This window comes from Quercus suber, unplaced genomic scaffold (genome assembly GCF_002906115.3).
Source record: "Quercus suber isolate HL8 unplaced genomic scaffold, Cork oak 2.0 scaffold_80, whole genome shotgun sequence".
Classification (NCBI taxonomy): domain Eukaryota; kingdom Viridiplantae; phylum Streptophyta; class Magnoliopsida; order Fagales; family Fagaceae; genus Quercus; species Quercus suber.
The window spans coordinates 1,126,561-1,142,167 of NW_027069545.1; the positions used below are offsets into that span (position 1 = coordinate 1,126,561).

At 34.1% G+C, this 15,607-nt stretch overlaps 1 long non-coding RNA gene across 1 annotated transcript; it reads left to right on the forward strand.

Annotated features, from left to right (window-relative positions):
• Positions 1 to 396: 396 nt before the first annotated feature.
• LOC136067636 (uncharacterized) lies at positions 397 to 2,452 on the forward strand. The gene is made up of 2 exons (XR_010629070.1): positions 397 to 541; positions 2,150 to 2,452. It is a non-coding gene; the product is annotated as an uncharacterized LOC136067636 (long non-coding RNA).
• Positions 2,453 to 15,607: the final 13,155 nt, after the last annotated feature.

Consider the following 15,607-nt stretch of genomic DNA (forward strand, 5'->3'; position numbering starts at 1 on the left):
AAATTCTCTATCACATTTTTTATATTCTAATTTAGACTTCACCAATTGCGTTATGCTATCTACTTGGCTTCTTTTTTTGGCATTAAATTTTTTTTTTTAAGGAAAGTGAAATAATACTTAGCAAGTTGTGATTAGTATGATATAAAATGGACTAAAAAGAATGTGATTGAGGATTAATTTGTGTTGGCTACTTCACCATTTACATATATATATATATATATATGTAATGCCCCAGCCCAAATAAAAAAATAAAATAAAATAAAAGGGGAAGTCAGATTTCTTTTAAGGAGCCACAGTATGACCCACCTACCCCTTATTTCCTCACCACACATTCACAAATATCTCCCTCCCTCTTTGACCGGCCATCACTCCTTTCCACCATATTCTCCTTTTTTTTTTTCTTTTTTTTTTTTTTTTCTTTTTTTCACACAATACAAACACTTCTCTTTCACACTCCCTCACTCACCCACCGGCACCTTCACTTCTCATCACTTCCGCCATCTTTTCCGGCAAGATCACCGGAAAACTCCATAGGAAAATGGTAAGGTTCACTCACCTCTACTATTTGAAGTACAATTTCTAATTTTTTTGTGGGTTTATATGCTTTTGCTTGAGGTTATGTTTATCTAAGCTTTAATAATAATACCCATGTGATTTATGAGCACTAGAAGTGATATTTATGTGTTTTTATGTATGGTTTTGGTCTTGGTGGATGTATTTGATGAGTGGGTTTATGATTTTTGCAATGGTGGTTAGCTAAGTGGTGAAAATTTGAGATTTTTGGCTTTCTAATGTTAAATAGTTGATGAATCTAATTTTGATTGTGTATTTGGAGCTAGTGGAGGATTTACATTTGGGGTTTGTAGTGGTGGGTATTGTTATATATGTTGTTGTTTTGTGGGTCTCTTGAAAATGACATGTATATTAAGGAAGAAATTTATAAAGTGTTAGGATCTCTTATGGTAAAGGTGAAGCTTGGAATGATGTGATGATAAGTTGGAGTCAATGCCTTGTAATGAAATTGTTGAAAAACTTTGGAAGTGGAATACATTATTTGTGAGGTTAAATGCTAGGCTTGCCTAATTAATTTCTTAGTTAGCATTTTCTAATAGGTAGCGGATAAAATTTCAAGCTTTATGGTTATTTTGATAGGTTTGCTTGGTATTGTTTAGGTTCTAGCTAATTTCTTTTGGAGCTTGGAAAATTAGGCTTTTGCAGGTTGCGAGGTAAGTAGCTTTTAATGGGATTTTTGGAAAATAATCATGTGCATAAACATTATTTTTGGGTCAAACACATTTTGGAAAATTAATGATGGAACTATGTTTTTTCTAAAAAGTGTTGTGCTGTGACCCTACTATTTATGATTATATATGAAAGTGCATATTTTTATTGCATATGGGAAATTACATGATTTGTTAGCATATAAAAGACTAGCATCTTGATTAAATTCTTGAGAATGAATTTTATGGATTTATTGCATTATTTGCAAAATATAAAGATGCTTTATCTTGACCTATGTTATTTGGGAAGTTAATACAAAATCATTTTGACAAGAAATGAGTTGAGGGCTTTGAGAACTTTGTGAATATCTTGGGCATTCAAATATTTTATGAAACTACTTGCTAGTGAATTATGTATTTTGAATTAAAGGTAATTTGTAAGCTCTTTACGTTCTACCCATGTGCTGTGACATGTAATTATTCGGTGATTACCTAGCTAGATATTATAGTTTGTGTGACATTGGTATCTTAGCACCCGTCTTTGTGACGGCGATGAGTTTCGTCTTTGTGATGGCATATTTAGTTCCGGCTGTGTGTCGGCAATGAGATCCGTCTTTGTGACGGCAAATTAGTTTCGTCTTTGTGACGGCGTTGTCATGTGGCCTTGGGTTTGGAATTGTATTGTTATTACTCACAAATTATAGTATGTAGTTTCATGAGAGCATTTTGAGAAGCTTTGTGCCATGTAATTTTATTCATTCTTGTCATATTCTTTTTGGAAATGGTTTTGTAGAAATTATTTGGAAATTCCCAAATTAAAACATGATTTGTAAATTGTTATCATCATGAAACTTGCATTTCCCCCACCCCCATTAATTATTCTACTTACTGGCTTCTGTCTCATTCCATTATTTTACAAACTTTTTCAGAGTAGGCAACTATCTTTTTTAGATAGCTTTTTGGTGGCTAGCAGTAGTTAGACTAACTGCTGATGGAGGTTGACTTTTGTGATGGAAATAATTGATGATATATAACTTAGATTAGGCTTGACCCAATTCTTTTGTATCTAATAGTTGTTATGCCTTTATTTTCCACTAATGGGACGAGTTGATGTTATGCAATTATTTATTCAGACTGCCATTCTTTTGTGACCAATAGTCATTGTATTTATTGCATAGAGCTCTGATTTACTTTGGGAGTATATTTAATGGAATTATTAGGATAATTATTGATGTTGGTATTTGTTATGATTTTATTTGGATTGAATTGCCAAAAGGAACAAATCTACAAGTACCTTTGAGACATTTTTCTCATTCTTTGGACCCTTTTAGGTTTGGGACGTGGCAATATATATATAATTGCAGTTTGCATCTATAAGAGTGTGCACAAATAATATTTAAAAAATTTTTAAAAAAAAAAAGCATGGCCAAATGTCCCATTAATCTTCAGTCAGGCTATTCGATTCTGGATCAAAATCCTAATAACCAAAATTATTATGGAGTCCAAATAATTTACTTTACACTAAAGAAAGTCATATTAAGGTTCACAAAAGAGAAGGCTCATTATTGTAGTCATGACCAAAACTTCCGCTCTCTCCATGGTGACAACACCTCCATGGCCTAAGGTTCATGTACCAATCCCATCTCTATTTCCATCCCTATCCCTATCCCTAAATTATCTTACAGTTTTTGTGTAAATTAAAAATTCAAGTCTTCATATCATTAAAAATATGTATTGCTCATAGGTGATTAAAAGTGCGGCCACAAGACACTGATAGAGGTCTATGGCCACAAGGCTCTTAACAACTGGTATAGACTTATAGTTGTGGTTATGGCATATCCCAAATGTCACCGATAATTTAATCTTTCTCAATTTTAAATTTTGTGTAGTTCAGTAGTATAGTTTGCTCTATTTTATTAGGATTCTATATTGGAAGTAGAAGCATTAGTCGCTGATGATGCCGAAAAAACCACCAGTGAGCCACACGGGCCTCGCACACTCAAAACAACACCTGCACAACACAAAAGCTGAAGACCTTAAGAGGAGTACCGGTATGGTTCCAGCCAAATATCCTCCGAAGGTCAAGTTAGAACTTCTCACAACTCTAAAGTGCTAGAGCGGGGTCAATTATGCGTACCTTGGCTTGTGAGGGTATTGGGGTTTTTATAGTAGTAGAGGGTGGACCTCTCTTCCTTGGAGTAGAAGTCTTTTCCTTATAGGAATCCTTATGAGCGTAGATTGCGGAATCCTTTCCTTATAGAACTCTAATATTGAACGTGGAAAGCAAGTCATCTTTTTATCATTCATGCGTGGTGATCAAGTCAAGAATACATTGAAGCCATCAGCTTTAGAGCCGTTAGCTTTGCCTACTCCCTCATTAGGGTCGTCAGCTTCGCCTACTGCCTCGTCAGGGTCGTCAGCTTTGCCTACGACCTCGTTAAGGTGGTCAGCTTTAGGGTCGTCAGCTTTGCCTACGACCTCGTTAGGGTCGTCAGCTTTAGGGTCGTCAGCTTTATTATCTTCAGCTTACTGCCTTCAGCTTACCCTTCAGCTTACTCCCTTTAGCTTACTATCTTCAGCTTACTACCTTCAACTTACTATCTTCAGCTTACCCTTCAGCTTACTATCTTCAGCTTACTATCTTCAGCTTACTACCTTCAGCTTACTATCTTCAGCTTACCCTTCAGCTTACTACCTTCAGCTTACTGTCTTCAGTATGCATAATAGAGCTGACGGGTCTTTGAAGATCAACTTTTATTTTTTCAATTAAAAATTCCCCTTATCAGTCGTAATGGGCCTCTTTCTCTTTGAATGTTCAAATAGTGTATAAAACACTATAAACGTTTAGACCCCCAATTACAATATTATCAATTCAAGTTTAATGTCAAACAATATATGTGCGGAAAATGAACACAAGCTAATAACATAATTGATAAACAATCGAAACCAATTAAAATCACATCCACAGCAGAAATTGAAAGGCAAAAATTAAGGAAAGAGAGATACAAACACAAAGACAACACAATGATTTGTTATCGAAAAGGAAACCGAAGCCCTTGGAAAAAAAACCTCTCCTCCGCCCTCCAAGCGATCAATAATCCACTAGAAAATGTAGTTAGGATACATGAATAGCAATAGAGCCTCCAAGCCTAATCTACCCAGTGTACCTAAGCCCTCCAAGCTTCTTGCTCCAATGAGGTTACGCCGAACCTTTGTCTTTTTTAGCTTACTGGATTCCGCTATAGCCCATAGCATCAACCAATAACCATTAGACCTTTCTAACTGCTTTCCAAAGCACCAAAAAGCCTTCTCACAGATATGGTATGGTGAGAAAAAGATTTAGGTAAGAACCTCTCAAGGATGTAACAATGGAGAGAGTAAGAGTAGAAGAATTTGAACAGTCTCTATGAAAAAATTATAGATGTGTCAATTTTGTTTTTCTCTAGGGTTTCTCTCTAAAAACTCTCTCTGGAAGCTCTCTCCATTTCATGGGTATAAGGGGTATTTATACTAGGGTGAGAAAGGAATGCGAAGAGTCAGTTTTTTCAAAACAGAGTTAGCTGGCGACTTGGCCTCACGACTTGACTGAGTTGCAAGTTCAAGCCGTGAGCTAACTAAATGGTCAGTTTAGACTTTTTGTCCTGTAGTGCAATAGTTGGCATGACGGTTCAGCTTCTCTGCATGCTTCGCTCGTGTGCATCATCTGGCGGCTTGCCAGTCGCAAGCCACCCGCGAGATCCAGTCATGAGTCTTTGCTTCACTACACATTATTGAGCATTTCTTCACACTATCTCACACACTACCCTCATATGATTCCCACATAAATACAAGGTTTCTAAGTGCTGAATTACAAGCAAATTGGAGGGCCAACATCCAAAGCAAATCATCAAAAGAAACCAATCCCATACAAAAATTTGACAAAAATTAAGTTTTCCCAACCTTTATAATGAAAATCCCAACTAAGAGCACAAAACTCTCCAAAACATAATCTAAAGATCCAAAACAATGAAAAGAGTTTAAAATTATCTTAGAGATATTAATGGAATGAAAAATTATTCAAATTGATTAGGTTTTGATGTAAAAATATTGAAAGAGGGGTTTTAGAGAGAATAGGAGAGGTTTAAAATAGGTTTCCCATGAAAAGCTCCTTAAAAAGCTGATTCTGGGTGTTTCGTGACTAGCAAGTCACAAGTAAGTCGCGAAAGCATTCTGTGTGAACTCATGACTGGAACTTGCGACTTGCAAGTCACCAAAACAAGTAGCCAAAACTCGCTACTTGTGAGAGTAGCCAAAATGAGTAGCCAAAATTTTTGACACCTATTTTTCAACACAAAACATGCTTAAATAATGAAAAACAAAGTAAGCATAAGACATGAACACAAAAGTGATAAAAATCACTTCCAAATACATATAAAATGATTAAAAATCTTTTTGGTTTAATCCTTATATAGATCACACACACATCATATTTAAACAAGTATAATCGAACAAATGAATAAGGCATTCATTGAACATTAGGCATGTGTGTTGTGTGTGTGTGTATCAAACGTGAAATAGTCCTTAGTTTAGGGTGAAGCTTAAATTGTCAACTCAATCAAGTCATACACAACTAGTACTAAGCCAAGTGGTCTATCTCACTTATAAAAATATGCATATATGATCTCCCATAAGAAAATGATTACATATCTTTGAAACTTTTCATTTGGCTTTTTTACAAATCATAAAATTTAATCATTTTGAATGAATACATTTCATTTTGAGATTGATGCTTGAAATTTTTTATATTTCAATTTGATGAAAAGCCTTTGGCTTTTTGGGCACCATACATTTTCAATACAAGTCGTTTTCCCTTTTTCTTAGTCAAATACTAGTATGTGGGACGGCTTTCACAGCTCATTATCTCTTTTCATTTTGAGATTTACATTGATTGAGCTCTTTAAGCAAAAAAAATAAAAGTGTGGGAAGATATATATGCAGAAGTCTATGCATGTGTCAAAACCAACATGACTATTAACTAATCATTCGTGACAAGTTTGAAGATCGATTTACAACAATTACACATAGATGTTAAGAGTTTTTCCCACAAAGATAGATGTGCATACAAAAAAATCTAAGCTTATAAATGCACTAAGCTATTTATACGAAGGTACAATGCCAAACTCACATGAGATATATGCTCAAACATATACAATTAAACTTTTTAAATTTTTCACTTTTTATGTAATTTTGGATTTTTTACTCACAATAAGCTAAAACATAAAAGTAAGATCAAATGCAAAAACAACACAAACAATGCATTTATGCATGATGCACAAATGCATGACAATGAAGCATCTAATGCATAAAGGGTCCTACAAAGATCGAAAAAATTATATCAAGGACCAAAAGAGCAAAAACTCAACCATAGGAACCCTTCCTCATCCAAACGGATTGATTGTTTAAAATGAGTATCTCATAAAAAGTGAGATAAGAGTTGAATGAATGAGAACTAGAGATGCACATAGACAAGGAGTTAAAAGCATTAAACACTTTCTTTAACAACATGTTATTTTCACTCAAATCCGGTTTACCATTTTTAGCACAACTTCCACGAAGTTCAAGTTTCTCTTTTCTTTTTATTCTTTTAAGAGCATGAAACTTAAAGTAATGAGGTCTTAGATGACCAAAAGCACCACAATGATGACAAACAATGTGTTTAGGTCCACTAGGCTTTTTAGGAAGGGATCTAGCCATATGATTTTGTTATCTCTTCATCTTACGACATTAAGGTCTTATATGACCAATCACACTACAATGGTGGCAAGTTGGAACAAACTTAGATCCATCCAAAGCCTTAGATTGAGACCAAAACGGAGGCTTTGACTTAATAGCCTTTCTCTCCACCTTTTGATTTCTTTTGTATGGAGGAATGTATACCAATTTATTCTTTGAGGTAGAACACACTATANAAGAGTTTGTGTTATGATTATATTTTATTGTATTCAACAAGTGATTATGAGTTGAGTGATTTATGACTTCTCTCATATTTCATTTGTTTGTTATGGTTTTGTCATAGATTGTTAAAGGGGGGAGATTGTTAGGACATATGTGGAACTTGTTAGAACATTTGTTATTATAGAATTGGCTAATCCTTTGACAAAATGCACTTTACTTGTAATTGAGTAGATCTAGGATGTGTTTAATACTTCAAGGAACAAGAGTTCAAGTCTAGTATTGAAGTCATGCAAGTCTTTCCAAGAAACAAGTAAAGAAGTACTGTTCATTAAACCTTGATAGATAGCTCGACAAATGTATCTATCGAGATTTAATGTTTAATTCTTGACAACTTTCGACAGAAGTTGTATCAATCAAGAATTATGAAATTTAAATTTCCAGATCTATTTTTCACGCATATCCAAGCTATTTGTGTAGGGTTTCTTTTCTCATAATTCTAGATATATATAAGGATTATTTTAAGAGCCATCAATGGTGATGCAACTTGATGCAAAGTGATCATTCACTTAAATTGTGACCAAAGACAATTTGCCCTAGTTCATCTCTCTCTTAAAGAAGCTGCTGCGTCTTTGCGTCAAGGGTTTTGTAACCAATGAGCTTTTTGATCTTCATCGTCTAGATGAACTGAAGGACTTTGCAGCCAACATCTTTTTTAAGTTAGTGTGTTAGTCACGTACTAGGATCTGTGCATCGATTGGTTAGTCACGTACTTGAAGTCATGCATTGAAAGGAGAATTAATACCGTTTGAACACATACATATTGTACAACCAACTCTTAATTTTCCCATCAATAGCCCTTAAAAATATAAACTACAAATATATAAACAAAAACCACGACATGAGGAGCACACCAAGCTTCAAATATGAGTAGTAATACGACTTTCTCAATCTTGCTTAGTTGTGGTAATAATAATTTAGATAATTCAAGACATGGAACAATATTAAATTATAACACTTTATTCTATTATCTTTTATGTTGAATCTAAACAAAAATTAATTGAAATATAAATGGATCATACATAAATTATATGTGAGATTGAATGACAATTTTAATCAACCAAAAATCACACCTTTAATTAAAGAAAAAAAAAAAATCACATGAACCCAAAAAAAAATTCTCAAAGAAAAAACATATAAAGTGACGAATTAAGATTTAGTAATAAGTTTTTGATGTAGTTGTCTTGAGACGTTTGTGAAGCATTTTGATTGGTAGACTCTTTTTTGAAGTTTATGTTACTTCTATTTTCTATTACTATTAAGAAGTATTAATCCTTAAATGGTGAAGGAATTGCAAGATATTGGCACTAATGATACAAATGATAAAGTTTGGTTTAAAAGAAAACTTTGGTGGTATTTACATGTCTGAAATAACGCATGTAGTTATACTACTTGTGATGTAGAACAAACCCCCTATGGCCTTTTTGGACTTCCAAGCGCGCCTAAAATTGCGCAAGGCAAAAAAATGCACTAATAAAAATCATTTGGCCGACAAAGTTGGAATCGCATGAAATTTGGCAAGCTGAAGCTAATTATACAAGAGAATTACATTAAATTAAACTGTTGATGCTAATTAGTGCAATTTTTGACCAACTCTACTCTATTCTCCCTCAATCCAAACTAATTATGAAAGAAAAAGGAAGGAGTTGTGAAACACACGTGGCATACTGAACCTTGTGGAGTATAATTAATGGGAGCAAAGATTATGATTCATCATTGTAGAAACTTTTGGCTGACTTAGAAATTTAGTCTCATGTTAATTATAGAAATGAATTTCGTCTCATGGAGGACCACATTATAAACTATAATGTGTTGAATGATTCATTAAATTTAATGTGTCCAACTATTGCCAGAGTTTTTTTTTTTTTTTTTTTTTTAAATATTTAAGAAAATGTCAAATTTTTAACTGACAATATTAAAGTCTCTATAAAGACTTTGATGCATCTTTCTAGTCTTTAAATAGACTTTGATTCTTCATCTTCGTTAATCTTATACAAGAAAGTCGAATTGCTTTTTTTTTTTTTTTAGAATTGTCTATGACCAGGAAACTTTTACCAGAAGCCGCGCCTACTCGTTTATGACCGAGATTGGAATATCGCTACTAGCTTTTTTGAGTGAAAGTCCTTTGGCATTTGATAGAAAATGAAACTTTTATTTATATATATAATTTATTAGAACCAAACCCTTGTAATTTTCTTTTTCATAGAATGTAATAATACCAAAGTCATGTAATTTTAAATTTCTTTTGAGCAAGTGATTATTTCATTCAATTGTTCAATAAAGAGATATATTCATAAAGGTTTCTTATTTTTCATAAAGAAATAAGTGGTGTCTCCATAAACACACACACCTAAGACATTCCTTGAGGATTTCTAAGCAAGTCAATATTGTACTAACATTTTAAACTGGTACCAGAAATTTTATAGGCATTCCAGATGGTATAGTAAAAAAATAATTAAAAATGTTTTTAAAAAATTAAAATATATTATTTGAACTAATAAATTGGGTTATTGAATTTAACTTGATATTATGACTTTAAAAAAAAAATTATATGTTTATAAACATACATACATAAACAAATATTATTTATGTACATATATGGATATTGGTAACTCTAAAATGATTCACTAGTATTAATTGGTACACAACATATTGTTCGTTTTTCCAAACTGAAACAATCATCGACATAAAATTGAAATATTGTCAGTTAAAAATTTGACATTTTCTTAAATATTTAAAAAAAAAAAAAAAAAAAAAACTCTGGCAATAGTTGGACACATTAAATTTAATGAATCATTCAACACATTATAGTTTATAATGTGGTCCTCCATGAGACGAAATTCATTTCTATAATTAACATGAGACTAAATTTCTAAGTCAGCCAAAAGTTTCTACAATGATGAATCATAATCTTTGCTCCCATTAATTATACTCCACAAGGTTCAGTATGCCACGTGTGTTTCACAACTCCTTCCTTTTTCTTTCATAATTAGTTTGGATTGAGGGAGAATAGAGTAGAGTTGGTCAAAAATTGCACTAATTAGCATCAACAGTTTAATTTAATGTAATTCTCTTGTATAATTAGCTTCAGCTTGCCAAATTTCATGCGATTCCAACTTTGTCGGCCAAATGATTTTTATTAGTGCATTTTTTTGCCTTGCGCAATTTTAGGCGCGCTTGGAAGTCCAAAAAGGCCATAGGGGGTTTGTTCTACATCACAAGTAGTATAACTACATGCGTTATTTCAGACATGTAAATACCACCAAAGTTTTCTTTTAAACCAAACTTTATCATTTGTATCATTAGTGCCAATATCTTGCAATTCCTTCACCATTTAAGGATTAATACTTCTTAATAGTAATAGAAAATAGAAGTAACATAAACTTCAAAAAAGAGTCTACCAATCAAAATGCTTCACAAACGTCTCAAGACAACTACATCAAAAACTTATTACTAAATCTTAATTCGTCACTTTATATGTTTTTTCTTTGAGAATTTTTTTTTGGGTTCATGTGATTTTTTTTTTTTCTTTAATTAAAGGTGTGATTTTTGGTTGATTAAAATTGTCATTCAATCTCACATATAATTTATGTATGATCCATTTATATTTCAATTAATTTTTGTTTAGATTCAACATAAAAGATAATAGAATAAAGTGTTATAATTTAATATTGTTCCATGTCTTGAATTATCTAAATTATTATTACCACAACTAAGCAAGATTGAGAAAGTCGTATTACTACTCATATTTGAAGCTTGGTGTGCTCCTCATGTCGTGGTTTTTGTTTATATATTTGTAGTTTATATTTTTAAGGGCTATTGATGGGAAAATTAAGAGTTGGTTGTACAATATGTATGTGTTCAAACGGTATTAATTCTCCTTTCAATGCATGACTTCAAGTACGTGACTAACCAATCGATGCACAGATCCTAGTACGTGACTAACACACTAACTTAAAAAAGATGTTGGCTGCAAAGTCCTTCAGTTCATCTAGACGATGAAGATCAAAAAGCTCATTGGTTACAAAACCCTTGACGCAAAGACGCAGCAGCTTCTTTAAGAGAGAGATGAACTAGGGCAAATTGTCTTTGGTCACAATTTAAGTGAATGATCACTTTGCATCAAGTTGCATCACCATTGATGGCTCTTAAAATAATCCTTATATATATCTAGAATTATGAGAAAAGAAACCCTACACAAATAGCTTGGATATGCGTGAAAAATAGATCTGGAAATTTAAATTTCATAATTCTTGATTGATACAACTTCTGTCGAAAGTTGTCAAGAATTAAACATTAAATCTCGATAGATACATTTGTCGAGCTATCTATCAAGGTTTAATGAACAGTACTTCTTTACTTGTTTCTTGGAAAGACTTGCATGACTTCAATACTAGACTTGAACTCTTGTTCCTTGAAGTATTAAACACATCCTAGATCTACTCAATTACAAGTAAAGTGCATTTTGTCAAAGGATTAGCCAATTCTATAATAACAAATGTTCTAACAAGTTCCACATATGTCCTAACAATCTCCCCCCTTTAACAATCTATGACAAAACCATAACAAACAAATGAAATATGAGAGAAGTCATAAATCACTCAACTCATAATCACTTGTTGAATACAATAAAATATAATCATAACACAAACTCTTGAAAAACTTTGCGAGAAAAGAGTTCATGGAATGATAGATTTTGACAACCTATCTTTTTGAAACACTTTAAACAAAACTCATTAAAGCATCTTAGTGTGAAACAGAAATAAAAGATTGCATACATAATAAGAAACATGTGTATAAAGAGAGAAAAAAAACAACACATGAAGAGATAGGTGAAATGATAACAACATCATCATATATATAAGATAAAGAAGTACAATATTTACTATCACTGAATGGTCACAAGACCGGTATACAAAAGATAATGTATCTAAAGAGAAAGAAAAGAAAAGATACATAAATCCTTACTATATCCCTCTAAAAAAAATAAACACTCCCCCTATCAAAAAGTCCTGTGCTAACTCTCCCCCTAAGTGCATGACTACTCTCAACCCAAAACAACTCCCCATTTTTGTCACAAATGACAAAGGGCAAGTCACTAAGAAGCGGTCATCTCCTCAACATCGGAAGAGTTAGCATCCTTATCCTCATCATCATTGTGATCATCCTCTGAAGCCTGTGGAGATAGAGAGGGAGATGGAGATGCGATGAAGCCACCCATACGAGCCTGTTATCATGTGATGCGACTAACATGGGTGTTCACTTGATAAACCTCAGTAGAAAGTGTATCAAAGTGAGCATCTATGCGCTCAAGCTGTGCCATGACGACCTCTAGCGTCACACCACCTGTGGAAGAAGAAGGAGCGGAGGTGGATGGAGTAGAATGGGCTGGAGGAGTCGCCATCTTAGTCCGTGGCCGCTTCAGTTGAAGTTGGACCTCGTTATATCGAACAGATGCCGCGCTAATGGCACCCATGACGATGAAGTGAGAAGACTCAGGATAAGGCGCAAAAAAATGGCAGATGACCTCGTGATAGCAGAAGGAAAGATAAATTTATTACGAGTCGTTGTATCCTTATAGACATCAATATGGGAGAAAATGAAATGAGAAGGAAAGTCTATAATAAGGTCCTCAATGAGGGAAAGCAAAAAGCAAGCTCGAGGCTCGATAATGGAGTTATAGTGAGACAAGGGATGGAGAACAAATGTCATTACCATGTTAAGGAACCTCGAACCTTTTGCAAAGCCCGAGAATGAGGTGTTTTGACAATCACCACATAAAGAAGGTGCCTCACAAAAAAGAGACAGAAGTTCATCTTTGGACACAGTCCTTAGACGTGGACTCGAAGGGTAATCAGGATACGATATCTTTGGAACGTGTAGTACCTCGGAAACAATCTTTGGAGTGACTACGATACATGTACCCCGAATGTGCGTAGCAAACTGAGGTATAGAGGTATCGAAACCACGCATGTTAGAGTCGAACTCCTAAATGATCACGATGGGACAACTCACAAGTATCTCACATAGAGATTCCCATCCCTGACTGTAAATGATAGTGGGTAGAGTAGTATTGGAAAAATTCGATAGAATCATGAGGTGCTCCAATTGAACACCATGTCTGGACAAGTTCTTCGAGAAGTCCTTTTGGGCATTCTCATCACGGAACTGAACGTAAAGAGGAGTAGGATCAGAAAAAGATGCCCTGGAACAAAGAGGGTTCCAAGACAAAGTGGTTTTGCACTTGGGTACCATGCACAAATTATGTGAGAGAGAGAGAGAGAGAGAGAAAAGCACCATAAAAAAGAGTACCAAATATGGAAATGAAAAGGTATGTATGCATGAACAATGCATAAGCATGTGATGTGAAAAGAAAAAAAAATCATGGGTTCAACCCAGTCCAATCTTAACAACACACAAGGTTTAACATATAAACACACATCTATAATGCATGAAACATTATGAAAATACAAATGTAATGCAATGCATGAGCATATAACAACATATAAGCAAAACCCAACCCAAAAATTTCATAAAATACTCATCAATTTTCAGAAACCCCAAAAAATTCAAGAAACCCCAAAACCTAGGTCTAAATGTGTGAAGTGCATGAAGAATGTGGGATAAAGAGATCACACCAAGTTATTTGAGACTTGAATAGGCCGAAAATCATGTGGGTTTGAGGTTTAGAGAGAGAAGAAAATGTTTGGGAGGTGAAAAGACAAGTTTCTATCAAGAGAGATAAAGAAAAATGAAATTTGAAATCATGCTGAAGCTATTTTATGAAAACGTGTCTGATGGATCGAAGATCTTTTGAGATCTATTGAGCACTAATTCTCAACAGATAAATCTATCGAGATGCTGTTGAAAATCTGTCGATGGCAACAATTCCTCGATGGATCATGAAAGTTCAAATAGCGTATAAAACACTATGAACGTTTAGACCCCCAATTACAAAAATATCAATTCAAGCTTAATGTTAAACAATATATGTGCGAAGAATGAACATAAGCTAATAACATAATTGATAAACAATCTACCAATTAAAATCACATCCACAGCAGAAATTAAATGGCAAAGATTAAGGGAGCAGAGATGCAAACATAAGGACAACACAACAATGTGTTATCGAAAAGGAAATCGAAACCCTCAGCGTAAAATCTCTCCGCCACCCTCCAAGCGGTCAATAAGCTATTAGAAAATGTAGTTGGGATATATGAATAGTAATAGACCCTCTAAGCCTAATCTACCTAGTGTACATAAGCCGAACCTTTGTCTTTTCAAGATTACTGAATTCCACTATAGCCCATAGCATCAACCAATAACCATTGGTCTCTTCCTAACTGCTTCTTAAAGCACCAAAAAGCCTTCTCATAGATGTGAGTATGGTGAGAAAAGGATTTGGCTAAGAACCTCTCAAGGATGTAACAATGGAGAGGGTGAGAGTAAAGGAATTTGAAAAGTCTCTATGTAAAAATTGTGGATGAGTCAATCTTGTTTTTCTTTACGGTTTCTCTCTCAAAATTCTCTCTAGAAGCTCTCTACATTTTGTGGGTATAAGGGGTATTTATACTGTGGTGAGAAAGGAATGCGAAGAGTCAGTTTTTCCAAAACAAAATTGGCTGGCAACTTGGTATCGCGACTTGACTGAGTCACGAGTTCAAGTCGCAAGCTAATTGAATAGCCAGTCTGGACTTTTTGTCCTGTAGTGCTACAGCTGGTATAACGGTTCAGCTTTTCTGCATGCTTCACTCGTGTGCTTCTTTTGGCGGCTTGCTAGTTGAGAGCCATCTGAGAGATCCAGTCGCGAGTCCCTACTTCACTGCACAATTCTTGAGCATTTCTTCACACTCTCTCACATACTAACCTTACATGATTCCCACCTAAATACAGGGTTTTTATATGCTAAATTATAATCAAATTTGGCACAAAATACAGCCAACAAGATAGTTGATTAAATTCAACTTTACAATCTCTTCCTTTGGCTATTCCGAAACAAAACCCTACAACAAAATCTAGACTTAACACATGAGTTGAGAACAGTTGAACAAAATTCACTCACACCTTACTCAAGAATCTGTGAAACTCTTGAACCATAAGAACAAGTATCTCCTAAAACACAACAACACAGTATGATCATTGTATGCCAAAAACTTGTAATGCATATGGAGTAAGCACAATGTGATCAAGCAAAAAGGAATAAAGCAATAGACCATGGCTTGACAAAAAACAAACAGTTACTATAAAAAGTGACCACAATGCTCATTCACACATGGAATGAACATCTAGACATGCAACTAATAAGCTCAATTGCAAAGTATCATTTGCATGTCTAACACTCAACCAATGCATAAACACTAGGTAAATGCATCAAGGATAAAAATCCAACAAGGGCA